This window comes from Prionailurus bengalensis, chromosome A2 (assembly GCF_016509475.1).
Source record: "Prionailurus bengalensis isolate Pbe53 chromosome A2, Fcat_Pben_1.1_paternal_pri, whole genome shotgun sequence".
NCBI classification, from domain to species: Eukaryota; Metazoa; Chordata; class Mammalia; order Carnivora; family Felidae; genus Prionailurus; species Prionailurus bengalensis.
The window spans coordinates 84270605-84289978 of NC_057348.1; the positions used below are offsets into that span (position 1 = coordinate 84270605).

The following is a 19374-nucleotide window of genomic DNA, read 5'->3' on the forward strand; positions in this document are numbered from 1 at the left end:
AACAACCCAGAGGAATCAAACTATTAGCAAGGGATCACATCAGTTGATTTATAAAAAAAGATGGTCATGTAAAAAATTAGACGGTAGTGTATTACTATTCAGAAGACTTGGCGAAAATTTGATAGGCAAAATAATACACCACAACCACTTATAATGATCTACATTTAATACCGAATCATGGTTTTTGGTGTGAATTATTTTAACAAATTTTAGGAATCTTCATTTTAATAAATATGTCTATTCCTTGATGTGGATACAGAAACACAGTTAGTATAGTAGATCACTTAAAATGTTTGGGGGGGCACCTGGATGGCTCAGTCCATTGAGCATCAGACTCTTGATGCTCAGGTCATAATCCCAGGGGTATGGGATTGAGTCCTGCGTGGGGCTAAGTGTGGGGCCTGCTTAAGACTCTCTATCTCCCTCTGCCCCTGTCCTCCACTCATGCTGTCTCAAAAATAAAAATAAACATTAAAATGCTTGGGAAAAGGTTATTTTGTAGGAGCATGTCATTCATCCTTGTATTGTACTTACTCAAGAAGTATCTGAAGAATGACAGAATCCTTTGTAAGAATGGTTTTCAGTTTTTAAAAAAAATGGCCCTGACTGAGCCACCCAGGCACCCCAAGAATATTTGCTAATGTGAAAGAATCAGACTATTTGTTTAATACATGCAGATTTTTGCTTAAAGCAGACCACACCTGTTCTTTGTTGCACTTCACGCCCGGTGTCTACTAAATATAAAAAGGCATACATAGAAAATAACCATTCCTTTTAAACTTGGTATCAGACAACATGGAGAACCAAAGATAACCTTCTCTCCTACCAAATTATATAATATACTCCTGTTTCTTTTTGATCTATCCTGTGATATCTATAGAATAGGTTCTTCATTATCTATTCAATGTGTATTTGAGCATCTATTATGTGTCTGGCACTATTTTAAAATCTGGGATATAAAAATCACTACCAACACAGTTCCCAAGTGAGTACATTATAGGGAGCTTCATTGTCACCTGCGCCCTTGCAACTCCTGAATGAACTGAGCTTTTTATGACATATTTTATGAGTATAACACTAGAGTTCTGGACATATGAAGAAGAAAATATAGTTACATGGTGTTTTATATGTGTTTAATATTATACTAATATCTCTGTTACATATAGTGTAAAAAACCGTATTTCTGTCCTTGATTCTTTTTTTTAGAGGTCTCCTGATTGTGTTTCTTTTTTTTTTTTTTTACATTTTATTTATTTTTGAGAGAGAGACAGAGCACAAGCAGGGGAGGGGCAGAGAGAGAGAGAGAGAGAGAGAGAGAGAGAGAGAGAGAGAGACAGATAGACAGACAGAATCCGAAGCAGACTCCAGGCTCTGAGCTGTCAGCACAGAGCCTGATGCAGGCCTTAAACTCACAGACAGCAAGATCATGACCTGAGCCAAAGTTGGACGCCCCTCCTGATTGTGTTTTTTGATGACACTTAATGAAGAAGAACTTTGGTTAGATATTTTATTTGTGTAAATGAGCAGTGATCTAAGATCCACATTTTACATAGAATATTGTGTTTTCAACTGAAACTAGCTGACTCAATAGAGGGATTTTAGGGAGTCCACATAATTGAAAACTCCAGAGTTAGTACTTTAATTTTCTTTCTTTTTTTTTTTTTTTTTTTTTTTTTTTAGGAAGAGAGAGGAAGAGGAGCAGGGAGAGAGAATCCTGAGCAGGCTGCACAGAGTCTGACATTGGGCTCAATCCCATGACCCTGGGATCATGACCTGAGCCAAAACCAAGAATTGGCACTCAAGGACTAAGCCACCCAGGTGCCCCAGTGTTAGTACTCTTTAGGCATAGTTGGATCAAACTTGTTGGCTCTTTCTCCTTAACTTTCTCTCTTCCACTTGTTTGGGTGTTGGCTTTGACACAGACTGACCTACCCTGAGTTTTTAAAAAGTCCCCCAGCAGGAAGAATATGTGTTTCCTTATTCTTCTACATAGAAGATGGGGATGGCATGGGGGTGGGGGGAGTAGATAATAGTAGAAAGACTGATCATACCAATGTTGAGCAAAGGAGCTTTTGTGAGTCCTGAGGGAAAATGCATGTTCTTGTAACACTCCCTATTTAATCAAAGGAAAATTTTAAATAGAGCATTGGCATTCTTAGAGGCGATGTCTCTAGAATCAAAACCTTTATAAATCAAAATATGGAGGCAGTTTTTGAATCTTCTGTACTCAGTATGGAAGGACATCTCTAAATGCTGAGTCAGTCACTCATGGCTTCTAGATCACAAGTCACTCCTCCTTGTATAAAAGGCACTAAGGTTCTAGGGTGTGAAGTCCCTGAAGAAACGTCACTATCTTGGGGTGCCTGGGTGGCTCAGTCATTAAGTGTCTGACTTTGGCTCAGGTCATGATCTCACGGTTTGTGAGTATGAACCCCATGTCAGGCTCTGTGCAGACAGCTTGGAGCCTGTTTTGGATTCTGTGTCTCCTTCTCTCTCTGCCCCTCCCCAACTTGTGCTCTGTCTCTCTATGTCTCTCAAAAAATAAGTAAGTAAAAAAAAAAAAAAAAAAAAAAATTACTCTCTTTCTTTCCTCTGGGAAATTCTCAGGCATAGTGAAAAATCCCTTAAATAATCAACTAAATTCATTATGTTCCATCTTTAAAGATTGAAGCCAATTCCCTCAAACACATCTTAGTACTTACTTAATGGACTTAAAAACAAAAAACAAAAGACATTGTTCTCATTTTTAATTGTATTTGCATAGGATTGGATGAATATTGAAAGAGTGATACATATGATGGTAGAATATTATATCCTAGAGATAAAAAGCTTTCCAAGTAATGGATTTGCACCAAAAGACTTAAAAAGAAGATCACACTGTATTTTTTTTCCATAAGCTGGCTGACATAACAGACAAGCCAGAGAAAGTTGAGTAAATAGCATAAATGTAATTTAATATTCATTTTTTGAGGTTCTTGAAGAATTTAAATATTTCCTACTATACAGAATACTAAATGCAAGGCTAATAGAATCAGTTGCAAAATATGGTGAAGTTTTGACTAGAATACTTTTTGGTAATATTTTGATACCTGTAATTGTACATTGAACTGCCACTGGAGGCTGGACGCCTTTCAAAACAGAAATATCTGTTAAGTGGATGATGTAAGCATGTTTGTAAAAGGAGTGAAGGACCAAATGAATTCATGGTTTCTGCTGATTTAGGGATAGATGTGCTTTTGTAAATGCAATTGCAATAAGTCATGTGAATGCAACTCCAAATTTACATATCCCAAATCATGTACCCTTTTGAGAGCATACTAGAAAGATAAAAATGAAATGTCAAATAGTCAAATAGAAATCAACCAGGACAGATACACATAGGGTAACCAAGGAAGAAAAGAAGCATGTGAAAGAGAGGAGTCTATACGGAGGCTTACTATAAAAACAGTATTTTGTGACATGCCTCTTTATAACATAGGAAACACTGTAATGGTTTTTAATTTTGAGTTAATTCATGAAATGGTATGGTTTTACATGCTTTTATGGACTTACTTCACCTCCCAATTTTACTCACAGTAGCCTTCTTTTCGCCAGCCTACTGTGATGACCCAGTTTTCCCTGTGGAGTTGTAGAAAATGAGAGGAAAAACAGGCCTAGCAACATTCCTGGATCATATCCAGAAAATGTTCTTTAGTCCTTGGAACACATGGAGGATGCTGCTTCAAGCCTTGTACATGCAGTTTGGGAAAACAAGAATATTCTCAGCATTCACCCTGAACAGGAAAGCACTGTGCTCTTTAACAAAAGGAGCATCACAGAGTCCACTGAAACCCACTCAGATAATATAAGCACTCCAATTCACATACGTACCTTTACCCATGAACTGGAGGCACCGTGGAGGAGGATACTTTGCTTACCTAAATAACACAACCGAGAGACCTTGGGCCCTAATAGCCAAGAAAACAGTTGTGTCCCAGTTGTCCTGAGGACAAGTGAGCTAATCAAGCAGAGCAAAACTAGCAGGACTAGTTCAGTCATGTATGAGGGACATTCTGTAGCAATTCAGACTCCATAACCTACTATTGGTTCCTTGAATCACAACCTCAGAACAAAAGACAAGAGTGACATTCAGGAATCTGAAAGGGATGGTCATGATAAACAGGTTTTGAGTCCTTGGTTGCTTGCTGGCGAGCTCAAGGATGACCGATAATTGCAGAGATAATTGCTGATGCTGCCTGAACCCACCTAAACCTACCCTAGTACAGTTACCACAAGGTCAATTCCTTTATCAGTTCCCTTGTCAGTGCCCTATATTGCAAAGCAAGGTTTAATGCTGCTGCGAAAGTTGCTGCTAAAGTAATGAAGTTTAATAGGCAAGTCAAACTTCTTTATGATTCAAAACTGAAGTATGGAGATCACAAAGGGAAGGTTTCACTCTACCTCTGATATGTTGCAATTTCTTTCAGGTAAGCAGGTACCCAGCAATCACAGAGACACATAGAGGACAGTTTCAGGATTCTGACATTTTAGAATTATTCTGAATTCATCTATCTGTCTCATGCAACATAGAGTGCTGGTGTACCACTTTTTATTCTGTCTGGATTCTAATGTTTATGGCATCTGGAATATGCCCATTGAAATATGTAAAGAAAGTGATTGAAATGATCCATAACATTTCCGGGTAAACATTTGCTTCTGAAAATTTTACATGTATATATTTTCAATGTTTTTGTTTGTTTTTCTTACAAACAACATGAAGCTTTATTCAAACGGAAAAATACATTTAAAGTAAAATGTTCGCTCTTGGAATCCTATGGGTTCTTTGAAATTTTAAGAATTTATTTCAAGTTCTTCCAAGGAGTTCATTTGATAAGTAACACTCTAAACCAAACTTGCTGGTCTCTTTGAAGACAGAAAACTCAGGCTCATTGAAGGGCAAACCCTTCCCTTAAGCCCACTAAGAACCAACCTGGGCAATGATGGTCCACAAACTGTTTTATGTTTCTTTAAAATGCCGGGTCACTCAGATGCAGGGTTTATCCCACTTCAAACAAACAGAAAAAGAAAGGTATCGGGAACATAGTTTTTCCTGTGTAGTGATTTTTTAAATAAATAATTATTGTATAACATGTTTCTTAGAAACCTTTTTTTTTTTTCTATCTTTAAAAAGAAACCTAATTAGGTCGGTCTCCTTCTATGTCCCTGAAGAAGAGTGTGTGTGGGCGCATGCACGCATGCGTGCATGCACACGTGCATACAGTATGTGTACCTAAGTCTTGTAGGAATCTGATGTCCAAGTGTGTATCTTTAAACTTAAGGTAACAGGTTGTCAGATGACACGGATGTCCATATAATTAGGTTTTTCATTGTCTCTAGTGTGATTAGCATGTCTCCATTAAATGGAATAAATCACTTTGAGTCTCATTATCCATCTTTTTTCTTTGATTAAATGTATTTTGTTTTTATATATTCATCACACACTTCAGCTTTTTACTGGTGTTTAAACAGAGTTAAAAAACCTGACATTTTAGGATTTTAAAGTACATCCTTTTGATCAAGCCATGAGCTAAAGCAAATGTAAACTGATGTCCCTAACCCCTCTTAAAATTATTTTATTTATTTAATTTTTAAGACCCCACTTCAGGGAATATCTTAGGTTACTTTTCTTAATGAAAAAATTTGTTTTGATTTTTTTTTTTGTATTTCAATTGAATAGTGGTTTTTTTTTTTTTACATTTTTCCTGTCCTGTGAAATTTCAAATTCATTGATTATATTTTTTTCTCAACCTTTTTAAATTTGGCATTTGTTAACTAACTGCTTGTTTTCTTTATTGATTATTGTGCTTTTTTTCCTACTATTTCACCATGCCATGTTTTCAGGCCTTGTTATCACTTTACCTGAATATTTCTGGTTTTCCCCCAAATAATATCCCATCAACTGTATGAATACAAATTACCCTGACAACTATGCTGATCATACCATGTCCTTATGTTTCGTAGTATCATTTAAATGTTGACTTACTCTACTTCCCCTTAGAGAGTTGAGTCAGCTTTGCAAAGTGTTCAAGTAAAGATTAGGTCTGTCAACATTTTTAGATGGCCTGTGAAATTTACATATTGATTTGGCCCTGCCCACGTGAGCACTGTCCACATATACAGAGGTGCTCTCTGTTAAATCTCTTTCACACACAGCTCCTACTATGGCTTCTATTAAACATATGGGTAAGTTTATTTTATAATTTTAATTCAGTATGTTTGTGTCCTGTGTTTCAATTTATTAGATCACATGGTTTAAGTCTAAACTTTAGTTACCCTGATATCCTATCCTTTATTAATGTCCTTGAAATTCTCTTTAAAGGCCATCTTAGAAGCCTGTATTTTAGTCTCTCAAGTTTTACTGGCATTACATTATACTGTTATATCTTAGTTATGTACATATATATTTATTTTTGTTCCTGCATGTTAAGTCCTTCCTCACCATAGAATAGAGGTAAAGCATGCCATTGATTTCATACTTTCACAAATAAGGTAGCAATTGAAAATGATAGATGTTTATACACACACACACACACACACACACACGTGTGTATACATGTGCATAAATATGTGCACATCAATCTCTATGGTTAGTTATTTCCAAGGATTAAAGTGATAAAACAAACTTTACTTACAGTTTGACACTGGTAACTAATGTTTTGAGATAGTTTACACATCTTTAGAAGGATTTAATTTCAAAATAATTCTGTTACTACTTACAGAATATGTTCACTGTTGATTCTTTGTTATGATTAGATATCATTTTCTTCTCAGTGTAACATCAATTTATTTAAAATTGTTTCTCAATTTGTACAAAGGTGTTGAGAAAAGTATGTAAAATTAGGTATTGTTCAAGAACTTTTTATCTGCTTTTTTTCTTTCAGAAAAGAGTATAGGCTCTTCACTTAGTCTCTCTGGGATTTAATCCTTGATACTAGCTTTGTGACCTACTCTAGTTGTCTAAGGAGCCCAACGGGTGGTATGATAGGTCAACAGGTAACACAGGTGAAATACTTAGTTCAACAACTGACAGATAGTAAGCCTCCAGTATGTGTCAACCCCCTTATTATATCATCATCATAATTTATAAGTCATTGCTTATCCATACAGTCCACAAATGCAATGTGTATTATATCAAGATTCTTCTTTTCATTTCCTGAACTGTAAAAAAAAAAAAAAAATCACTTAAAAAGTTCCATCTCCTAACAGAAGCTGCATACAGATTTAAATTAGGTAAACCTAAGATGTGATTTGATCTGCAGCTTGAGGGTGTAGATGGACTCTGTATGATGATCCTCTTTGGCAAGAAAGAAAATCAGAAATACAATGACTGTGTGTTACTTACTGAGTTCACAAATCCTGCTGTTACTAATAATGTGATCAGAACTCAGGCCATGTGACCCTTCCTCTAGAACTCTTACGATTCATCTATCATCTGCTTCTCAAATATGTTGCAATATTTGTCATTCAATTTACTTTACTCTTCCTCTTTTACTTCGTAAGTGTTAAATTCCATGAATCAGCTTCTCTAAAAAATACTGTTACAAAGGATTTTGTAAACCATACAAATGCTAAAAGAAGTTTTATTATATTTAATACTTCTGAAGTAAAGAGAGCCTTTGAAAGCATGACACTATATTTAAAAGGAAATTACTGTGAAAGTTAATGGCATACAAGTTTTAAATTGTAGTAATATAATAATACAATGAAAATAGTAAAAAAGATTTTTTTTTTGTCAAATGCAGAAGGCTGGTTGGTTCCTTACCAATTAACAAAGAAAGGACAAACAAATTTAAAGAAAAAAAAAAGATGAACAAGGATATTATCACGAGTATTTTAAAATAGAAATGGCCAATATACTTGGGAAAATAGGTTCAACTTCATTCAATTGAATATTTACCAATAAAAAAGTACTTGTTAGAAACTTAAAGTTCAGTATAAAACAGTGTAGACAGGCATTCTCACACATTGTTAGTACACACTAACAATTTCACTTACTGCTGTTTATTGGTGTCCTAGAACAGGTAAACAAAACTATGTATGCATGCAATGATATTGTAATAGCGTCATACAGTGACAGCTGAGAACTACACTTGCGGTGAGCACAGCATAACATAGATGTTGAATCACCATGTCATACACCTGAAACTAACTTTGTGTGTCAGCTATACTCAAAAATTTTAAAAACTACATAGGAATTTTTAGCATTTTTTGGCAAGATCAAAGAACTGGAAATAAAACTATGTCCATTAAATAGGAGATTGGTTATTTAAAAGACAATACACCTGTTAGTATGGAATATTTTTCAATGATGGAAAAAGCACATTAACTCTATCTAAAACATGAGAATATCTCCAACGCACATAATAGGAGAAGAGTCAAGTTTCAGAAAGTATGATTTGGTGTATGAATGATCCCATATACATAAGAATGTAAATTGAAAATTCATAAAACTATAGGGGGTAGGGGAGAATTTTATAATTTTCAATACTTTTTTATTTGTCCATATTAGTTTAATAAAGTCCCTAAAATAAACATTTGCTTAATGGCTAATCATCACCATAGCAAATATTTACTAACTATACATATGAACCCTTTATATTCTCACTGTCAGTCTTTACAACAGATTAGATCCATGATAACTAAGAGAGGGGAAGTAGTTAGCAACCTTAACACACTTTAGGAAGTGATGAATTCCAAAGCCACACTCTGCTCCATTGACTTTCCAAGCAGATGTTCTTCATCCCAATCAAACCATTGAATATTTGTGGTACACACAGCCAACATAGTAACGTCTGACTTCTGGCCATTCTCGCTCCGTTTTAGATATTATTATGGTTATGACAGTTGTTGCGTGTGTCCATTTACTTAACCGGTTACCAGCCATGAGCCTGGCCTGCACTCTGGGGATTCAGCAGTGAGCCAACCAAATGTCCCCCTCCTCATGGAGACAACATTCTAGCAGATGCAAAAACAGGACCAAACAGATAGCCTAGTAGATGGCTGATGGTGCTCTGTAATCTGAAGAAAATAAACCAGAAGGGAGAAAAGAATGGAAGGGGCTTGACGTTGAGTGTCTAGTAATCAGGCTCCTGTCAACTGCCCTCACTTAGTTCATATTATGACCTTCTTAGTTAGTTTTGCCCACTTTTTTCCAAAAAAAAGAAAAATAAGAGTAGTCATTGAACTCCCAACCCCCACTCAATACAACCATTGCCCAGTAACATCAGGATTCACTTGTCTGTCTGGGTCCAAACCCTATGTGGTCTCTCGCAAAAGAAAGGTTCCCAAAAAACTGTGTCTAAGCTGACTTCATTATGTTGAAAGTTTTATCCTTCATTATACTAGATGTATGTAGTGCTGCAGTGGATTTACATAAGGCAAGGGGTACTCTCATATAAAATATATCTCTTCAAAATACTGTGGGTATGTAAGCTTTATAAAATGAAAACCTCAACATTCTTTACTCTGAAATGGGTACAGCATTTTTCTGCCTTGTTGTTTAAGGTATATATTTTGCTCAAATCTAGAGAAATGATTGCAGATTTTACTTAGCTGTGCCCTCTCGGGGTATTACCACACGAGACTCAGAAAGCTCCTCAGGAACTGCTGTCTATGGGATTGAACACAGCTGCCTCTGGGAATGTACATTTGATTCTTTGGACTGCTCTTGGGAGTGTGTGACATTTTCCTCTCCAGAGACAGTCAGAGGGTTTGGATGGCATTAGGCTACTGATGAGTGATCCAAGTAAGTTCAGTGTCAACTTAAAGCATGTATTGTGCTTGTATTTTTTACGAAATGTCTTTCTCTAATAGTGTTCATAATTTCATCATAATTTAATGATCCTTTCAATATGTTTAAAATATGTTCTTTAAAATAGGTACTATCTGAACTCCTGTGTTGGTGAGCTATTTCTCAATTTTCATACAGGGGGTGGGGGTGTTAAGTGTGTTTGAATTAAAGTTGAGAAGAAAATATATCAAAGCAGCTTCAATACAATAAAATAGATGTTTTTAATCGAGATATTCATTAAAATAGCCTTTTTCTACATTTTTTGCTAATACAGCCAATACCAGAGATCACAGTTAGAGAAATCCTCTTTTCAAGCTACCTGAAATCTGTGTAAGTTATTCTTTTAAAATGAGTAGCATAAATCACATGGAAATTGTCCAAGGCCATTTCTACCTGATCCTGACTAAGTGGTGTAAAATTTGAAAAAAAAAAAAATCCCAATATATCTAAAGTATTAATATCTAAGTATTAATTTTTAAATAAATGTGTCAGTAAAAATACCTTGGAAAAAGAAAGTAATGCCTGAGGGAAAAACAGAACTTTGAATCCTTTTCCAGTTGTATTGCACTGCTAACAAATGAAAAGATTCACCACATACTCAGAAGGGGCCACATGACCAATCCAATGATAAGAACTGGTTTAAATATGATCTAATGGACTAAATATATTTCTGCCTGTTATTGTTAGCTTACTTTATTTCAAGGTTGACTTTGAGACATTTATTCAGCTGCCCTGTCTGATAGATGACAGTTTAGCTGTCTAAAGATTTTGATCTCTCTTACATGATTTTGAGAATTTCTCTGCAAGAAAGGGTTCTTGGTATTGACGGTCTCCCCCCACAGGCTTTTTATTTTTATTAGGTTTTAAAATAATACCTTTCTTTTAAAGTAACTTATGTTTATGCTGTTTTTTACATTAAAAGGTCATCTTAGATGTAATATGTTTAAATGCTGTTTAATAGTTGTATTTTGGCTGAAGAAATTTAAGGGAAATTTAATTTTTTGTTTTTATAGGGATATTTTGCTCTGCTCATGAAACTTCTGTAAAACTAACAGAAAATGATGAACAGTTAAGAATTTCCAGTTAAAACAATATGCTATTTCCTTTTTTAAAGTCGGTTTGTCATCTTTGTTGATAGTATCTCCAATTGTTTTCAAAATTCTTAGTCTTTATGCACGTCAAATTAATGCTGTATAGCTAGGTACATTTTAATTCAACATTATGAAGTTTTGTAAGCTAAGTCATGACAAAGAAGTGATACTGCTAATCCTTCCCAGTTTATAGTTTCCACCCCCAGAACCCTATTCGTCATCTGGAATAATGATTGTGCAGTAAAACAGAATACATAGAGGCAGCGCAGCAAGTCATTTCCTTTTGTTTCTCTGGCCTCTGACTTACTTGGATAGGAGAATGGCCAAAAAAAAAAAAGTCTGCTGAGTATCTCAGATATAGGGAATGGGTCCTCACCAGACCATAAAAATAGCCCAGTAAAAGCCATAACAGTAGTGTGATATGTGTGTGTGTGTGGTTTTTTTTTTTCTTTCCTAATTCCTCTGGCAACAAACCACATACTGGGATTGGATTTTTTTTTTTTTAAGCATATTTAAACTCACACACTTTATGTAATGAGGATTTCAGTGTAGGGTTTTTCTGCAGAATACCATTTGGTCCTACTAAGAACCGTCTGTTCAAATGTTTGAGCATTTGATTGAAAAATCCTTCTTAGCCTTTTTAAAGGTAAGTCATATGCTTTTTTTTTTTAACAGAAAAGATTTCTATGTCCCAAATGATAGATGACTCTACTATATAAACCCTCTTAAGAAGTTGTAAAACAGTAACAACAAAAAGCTTGTAACTGTTTTGTTTCTTTTTTTTCCAAGTCATTATTTAAAAATTGGGTTTGTGTTGTTTTCCAAGTTGCTAATCTTTCTACATTTTATGTTAAAAAATATTAAAACCTTGTCTAATGGTCAATGACATTTTATTTTTGATGTTTAAAATCTTATGCCTGCTATAAACCTTTACTTTTTAATATTTAAAAATGAGTTTTAATCCAATTGAAATTGTAAAACTTTCATTGTACACATAGGCTATTTATACCTGATTTTTAAATTAATAATAAAAAATTATCATAAAACAAATATAATACATTAGTTATAAATGATTTGCCACTCATGGCAATATGCTTTCCAGTATGCAATTAACTACTGAAAAGTAACTACTTTTCAGAGTCATTACTGTGTTTAAATTTTTATCTGAATTGCATTAAGTTTTCGTGAACCTGACTTTGTAACATGGTTAAACATAATATGTATTTTGGATATGTTCTTGTTAGGTATTTTTTTCTAATGAAAAAGATACTATAATTACTACTGGGAATGGTAAGTTATATTGCAAGTAATGATTCTAGATTTAATTAGTATAAATTATATAAAATTTGGTGAGAAAATAAAAACCAAAACTAATACTTTTGACTATTTAGGAAGCTTATAAATTTCAGCAAATTATTTCCTTGAATGTTGATACCAAGTTTAAATAAAGGATAAATCACTCTAGAAAAATTACAAGTTTCAAATTAATTACAGTAAGTTAATTCATATATAACTGTAAATGGCATAAATTCTCTGGAGTAAATCTTATACAGTTTCTAGAATCACCAAGAAACATAGTGAAAGATGTTTTAAAAATGTTTGCATGTACTTTTCAGTCCTCTTCTATGTGGTCTTAAGTTAGTAACGTCTTTTGGGTCTAAAATAAACATTGCTTTTATCAATACTGGCTCACAAACAACCAAAATGAAATTTTTAAAAAGTTTTGTTATTCAGCGTCCAGTGGTCCATTGGGTTTTATGAGAAAAAATATGAGGAAAATTTTTATTTACTAGAAACACGATTAAACCAAAACAATGATGAATCAAATACACAACCATCAGCTAACAGGTTAGCTCAGGAAGAATATCATAATTACAACTGGAAAACATGTGGGCAGAATGTACTGGAAATTTTAGAATTTCTAATTGCCTCCCTTATTTTTTATGAAAACGTTTGGGCATGTTTACTCCAACACATTTGAATCTTGTGGATTTTTTGTTTCTGAAGGAATTCTGTAACTATATTTTGATTTAATTGTAAGCTGTTTTAGTTCACTGGCCCAAGGTATGGCTAAAAGTTTCAAATAGCATCTTCTAAGCTAGCAGATGCCTCTCCATTTGGGTGATACTCTAAGTTCCTATATACATAAATAATAAATAATTTCATCAGATTTTATTGTAATCTATGTGTTTTGCAAATAATCATTCGTGTAAACTATACGTATTTATTAGATTTCTAAAAAAATATTTGACCAATATGAAATAACACTACACCGTATAATAGTAAGAGTAAGGTTGTTCAAAATAATATTTCATGATAACATATCAAAATAACATTTCCTATGATAAGAATTTTATACTAATATCATTTACTTTTATTTGGCATTCACAACCTTATATGTTTAAAAAAAAGGTTTTTTTTAATGTTTATTTATTTTTGAGTCAGAAGCAGAGCATGAACAGGGGAGGGGCAGAGAGACAGGGAGACACGGAATCTGAAACAAGCTCCAGGCTCTGAGCTGGCAGCACAGAGCCCGACTTGGGGCTCGAACCCATGAACTGTGAGATCATGACCTGAGCTGAAGTCAGACGCTTAACCAACTGAGCCACCTAGGCGCCCCTTACAACCTTATCTGTTGAGTGATATAGCATTTTAGAGAAAATTAAGCCACAGATAAACTATGCTATTAAGACCCAAAACTGAACCTAAATCACTTGACTTCAAATTCCAAAATCTGAACTATTGTATATGACATGCTATCTTACTGTTTATACTATAATTTGGGGTGGGAAAAAAAAGCATTCCTGTCTGAGGTTCAAGGATCAAGAAGAGCTCTAGACAATCTTATTTAAACCAACATGAATCAAAGAGAATCATTTCAAACCTATAGTAATCCCTGTAATCAAGTACTCCAAAAGACAGGCTTGTTTCTAGAAGGATCCTTAGTATGATACATGAAGTACAATATACTTACTGCTTTAATTTTTTAAGACTACCACCAAGTTTTAAATTGTAATATTTTAAAAGTATAATTTAGTGATGTATCTTATTGTTTCATATTATAGATGTTTATAATTTTGTTCTATTGTGTATTTTTAGCTACACCTATTCTAATATGATAAAAAAAAGGACTGTGGTAACTTCAATAAGAAAAGATATGAGAGAACTTCTCATCTAGTTATTTAAGAGTCTTCTGCAGAGCCCTTGAGTCCTGTGAGGATTACTCAGAACCCAAGTGAAGTGTGACACGAAGGGGAAAGGGCCACAGAGTTCCTGCTCCCTTTTATCAGAAGAGGTTTTCTGCTTATATGTTGGAATTTCATGTAAAGAATTCTGTCTCTAAACAGAAGTTTATAAAGAACTGACCTAATGGCCTTCTGTTTCCACATGATGAAATGCAACCAGATTTAAATTACTGATTTACACCCATTACAAATTGCTGGGATTTGAATCTGCATCTTACTCATGTCTAGGAAACCATGGCTTTGTAAACACACCTAGTTACAGTGTAGGGCCAGAAAGTGAAAAGGAATTTAATTCTGAAAGCTAACTTTCATCATTTATACACAACTTGTTAAATTAATCACCCCTCAAAACTCCAAAAATGGGGTCTGTGGGCAGATACTGTATTTATTAGGTAAAGAAGGCTGTGTATCAAAAGAACAGTGTAATGTGTGTGTGCTTGAAAACAGAAGTGTGTGGTCTGGTTTTCAATTCTAAGAAAATGTGGGGGGAAAGTTCATGGATAGAATAAGAAATCTGAGATACTCACTCATGAGTAAGAAAATGTCATCCTGGCCCTGGCATTCATTTATGGTACAAATACTTTTGTAATCTGAAGCTTTTTCAAGTTTTGCAGTTTACATCCCAGAAAATTTACCTCTGGGTCATGCCTTTTCTGGGTGGAGTTTCCCAAGGAATACAGCTTTAATCACACATGGGAAGAATTACAGATTCTCTAAGAATTTTCTCTGATTTTCTGACCTATTTACTGGAAAGGTTTCTTATAGCTCAGTCTCTCAAGTTTCTACCACCAGGTTTCCAACATAATGGAAAGACATAATGCTCATAAATTCATTCTGGAAACACTCCACTGATTTGGCAACAAAAAAGTAAAGAAAAAAAAGTACCCTTTTTTCCTTCTTTCAAAGATAACCCAAGGGAATAAAATACACTCACAAATTCTACAAAAGGAATAGGATTTATAATCTATAATCTGATAGGATACAGCTGATCTCCCTCTAGGCTCCAGGTGATAGAGCCTAGGTATGTGATAAGTGATATTTTAAAATATGCCTTTTTTTTTCTTTTCTCTGCTTTATACAAATCTCAGCAATTGGTTTTTCTTTACTGTACCTGTGATGATTCTTTGCTTTCTAAATTTATTTACTTGAAACAAGAAGTAAATTATTGCAGATTTCGATGTCTTGTCTATTCCTATGAAGGAGAAATAACAATAAATAATAAAATGCAATCCAAAATTAGCAAGTGAAATAAATTACTATTTTAATATGTAAGGAATTTGTTATTAAGAAAACCAAGTTCACAAGACACAAATTTACAAGCCTTACCAAATTTGAGAGGAGAATGGGGACAAACGACACTTTTTTTATTTTTCCCTGAAGATAAACATGGGTGGAAAAAACTGGTGAATGTGCTGTAACCTGAACTTTTCTCTTACGTAGTCAGCGTGTGTCTTACATGATGTGTTGGGTCCTCCTTTGCCTAGGTGAATAAAACTAAATTTAATAATATGAAGCATAAAGCTAAGGGAGGAGTTTAATAACAATACTTCATTACTCATGGTTTCAAGGCACTGAAGGATAATGAACCCAAGTAATGTCGCATATCTTACGTATTATTAGGGGAAAAAGTTGGAAACTTACAACAAAGTAACAAAAGTGAGTCAATCAGTTAAAAATTTGAAAGAAATACATAAACGCAGTCTCTCTCAAAACTATTAGTACATGTGTGAAGTGATGTTAGATTAATACTTACAGCTTTGCTTATATATCATCCAGACCAGTGTTATTCCAATAACTAATGGCATGATCAACAGAATAAGTTACTGGATACTTCTTTTTTCTGATGGGCTTGACTCAACAGCAGTGGGATGGATACACTATATCACTTCAGTTTTAAGTTTAAAGCAGACAGAGCCTATGTAGGACCCAGGCATGACCATTACTTGACAGGCCTGGGGCTCAGGGTCCTCAGAAGTCATAATCATGAGTTTCCAGGTTTAGAGAGGGAAGTATTGGACAACATGTGCTGTTGCCTGAGTCCTCCAGTGGACATTCTTGGGACTCTTTGCCCCTTGCAGAAACTTTCCTCTGTAGTACATGGGCTACTTGAATAAAGGAGAATAATTCTGGCAGAAGTCCAATTCACAACTAGGTTATGGCACCTAATCTGGAAAAGGGCAGATAAATGCACAAAATATTTAGCAGCCATAGAATTGTAATTTTTAAATCATTTTATTTCCATATGTCAGAGTTGCAAATGACATTATAGGAGTGAAGTTTTTTAGTGATATTTATATAGAACATAAAATAATTTTCCAAAAGGGAAATTTAATACTTGAGTGGTTTCTTTTATGTTTTTATTTTGCTAGAGAGAAAAAGAGAAAGCATGAGTGGAGAAGGGACAGAGGGAGAGTGAGAATCCCAAGCACGCTCCTTGCTGTCAGCGCAGGGCCCAATGAGGGTCTTGATCTCACAAACCATGAGATCATGACCTGAGCCGAAATCAAGAGTCAGACGCATAACCAACTGAGCCACCTAGATGCCCCTTCAGTTGCTTTTTAAAAATAGATTCATGAGGGGCTCCTGGGTAGCTCAGTTGGTTAAGGGTCTGACTTTGGTTCAGGTGATGATCTGGTGGGAGTTCGAGTCCTGTGTTGGGCTCTGTGCTGACAGCTGAGAGCCTGGAGCCAGATTCAGATTGTGTCTCTTTCTCTGCCCCCGCCCCCTGCTCATTCTCTCTCTCTCTCTCTCTCTCTCTCTCTCTCTCTCTCTCTCTCTGTCTCAAAAATGAACATTTAAAAACATTAAAAAAAATAGATTCATGATACCATATAAAGAAAACTGCAATTTGACTCTGGGGATTTCCTTTCCCAATTTTTAATTGGCTTTGCAAAGCCATAGATTTCTACAGAGATTCTCATAGAGCTTCCTCAAAGAAAGGAGTATGTCATGTGGGAGTAGGGAGACCAGGCTGGGAATCAAGGTCACAGGGTTGCCACCACTGTTGTACTCCACAGTCACTCTGCCTGTTGGTCTTCCACGTAAGAATCTGAAGAACTGATTCAGCTACTTAAATTAAAAACTGCCGATCTCATCCTAGCATCTTATTTTACACATGAGGAAATTCAAGTCCTAAAAGATGAAGTGATTTTCCCATTGTCATCTGGCAAGAGAGTAGTATCACATCAATTTTTGGTTTAATCTACTAGTCTACTGGTCTTAACTACACTACGTTATTAGATCCGTGTCTTGATTACTACTTTAGGTATAACTTGTAAATGAGACATAGAGGATGGTGTCTGAAATGATGATTCAGCCAATGATTACTTAATTGGCTCCCTTGGATATGACTATTTGTCCATAGTATACAGACCACCCAGATGGGTAGCATGTTACATGATTTCAGAGGGCAAGGAAAGCTGTTCCTCACACGCCATCTCCAAACAATTAATACAAAGCAAACACCACTTGCTCAGTGAGATACGGAAGTCCATAGGAAAACCAAATTACTTGTTTAGACAGCTTATAGATGGTCCTTTTACATTGGGAAAAAAACCCCAAAAACGTGTAATATTAATAGTATTCACACTTCTTAGCTGCTAGAACCTCGGTGTGAATGAATTCAGTTTATCCTCCTTTACAGTGGAAGTATCCTAGATAGAAGGCATGGGTAAAGGGAGATCACGAAGATAAGAAAGGGTAAAGAGAAATAAATAAAATTGTCATGGGAAAACTCTGTAACATTTATCTTCACAATATTGAGGAAAAGTCTAATTTTCCTTATTTTCTTAGCTATGCAAGCAATATTCCTGAAAAACTAAACGGTTCTTCCAGTGGAAATAAGTACTAAGAATATCCTAAGAGTGGCACTTCTGTTGGAACAAAGCTGTGGAGGGAAAATCTGAGACCATAACAAAGTAGAATTTTTGTTATTACATTTACAGTGTTGACAGTAATAATTGGCATGTGACTCTCTTTTTTTATCTATAGTCTCCATTCTGTTGGCATTTATGTTTTCCATGGCCTTGGGCAATAAAGTAGGGAATTTTTGTTTACAAGCTACAAAGCACATTTTGGTTCTTTATCAACGTCAGGTCAGCCCCATTTAAAAAAATACTGTTACAACCAAAATATGAAGGTGTTCTAAAATCCTAGAAGTAATAAATTCTTATTAACTTTGTTAAAATAGAATCCACTCATTTCATTAATCATTTTCTTTCAATCTTTATGAAGTAGCCACATACTGTATAGAAAGATACCAAAAATAAGACTGAATAGTGGAAATACACACTGGCACAAATTAGTTGATTTTAACAGAATTGGTGTGAATCAAATGTTCATGATGACAAAATAAATAATGTTGCAGTTTCATATGTAAAAATAAAACAAAAACAAAAAAACCCTGTGAGACTAGTAGCAAAGAAATGCCTATCATTAAACATCCTTTACATTCATTATGTATCTTCTTTAAATTCTTCCCACCTTTAGTGTATTCAAAAGCCAATTATTAACAATGAAATTGAAAGTACATTCTTTAAAATATTTGTTTTTAACACTATAAAAAAATTCAAGTATGAGCTCAGTATTCATGAAAGATTTTTTTTAATAGTGATTATAATTTTGGTGTTATTAGACAATATTCTGGTATTAATTTACTGACAATGTATTTTCCCACTGTAACCATGTTTTTTTGTTTTGTTTTGTTTTAACAGATAGCTTACAAATGATTAGAAGAATTAATTCTTTCTGAGACTCCTCAGATGATTTCCTATAAAATTTGTATCTTGCTGTATACTTGTGAATAAGGTATAGTAAAGACACCGTCTATTACCATACTTGCTTAGCACTGAACAGAGAAGACATGGGTCAGGAAACCTCCAGTTTGCAGGAGAACTCCAGGCAAGATGTGGGTGGCTGTGCTTGAGTGGAGAAGCCAGATAAAGAGCAAAGATGCATCTAAGTGTCCTGGGCTGAGGGTAGGTAGATGAGGGAGAAAGTACAGTAAGCAAGTTCTCCTTAGATAAGATTTCAGTGTTAATCATCCATAGGAAGAAAATTTTAAAAGAGGGGAATTTTAAAGAAATACTCTATATGACAATGTTCTTTATTTCTTCCACTGGTAAATAGTGAAAAGAAAGAAAGGAGAGGACGTAACCTAGAAAGTCAGTTTCATCAAACAAAAATTATTTATTCATAACCGGCTAAATGC

General features: G+C 34.7%; 1 protein-coding gene across 5 annotated transcripts in view; it reads left to right on the top strand.

Moving 5' to 3' along the window:
• Positions 1-19374, top strand: part of CD36 (CD36 molecule) — a 75751-nt gene that overhangs the window by 25770 nt on the left and 30607 nt on the right. For 2 of the 5 annotated variants that reach the window (XM_043588703.1, XM_043588702.1), the window contains exon 2: positions 18878-18971. The gene's annotated coding sequence lies outside the window, so the exon portion shown is untranslated. Of the gene's footprint in view, positions 1-6170; positions 6223-11203; positions 11567-18877; positions 18972-19019; positions 19142-19374 lie in introns of those variants that run through there. The other 3 variants (XM_043588701.1, XM_043588700.1, XM_043588704.1) reach the window with 3 other exon arrangements.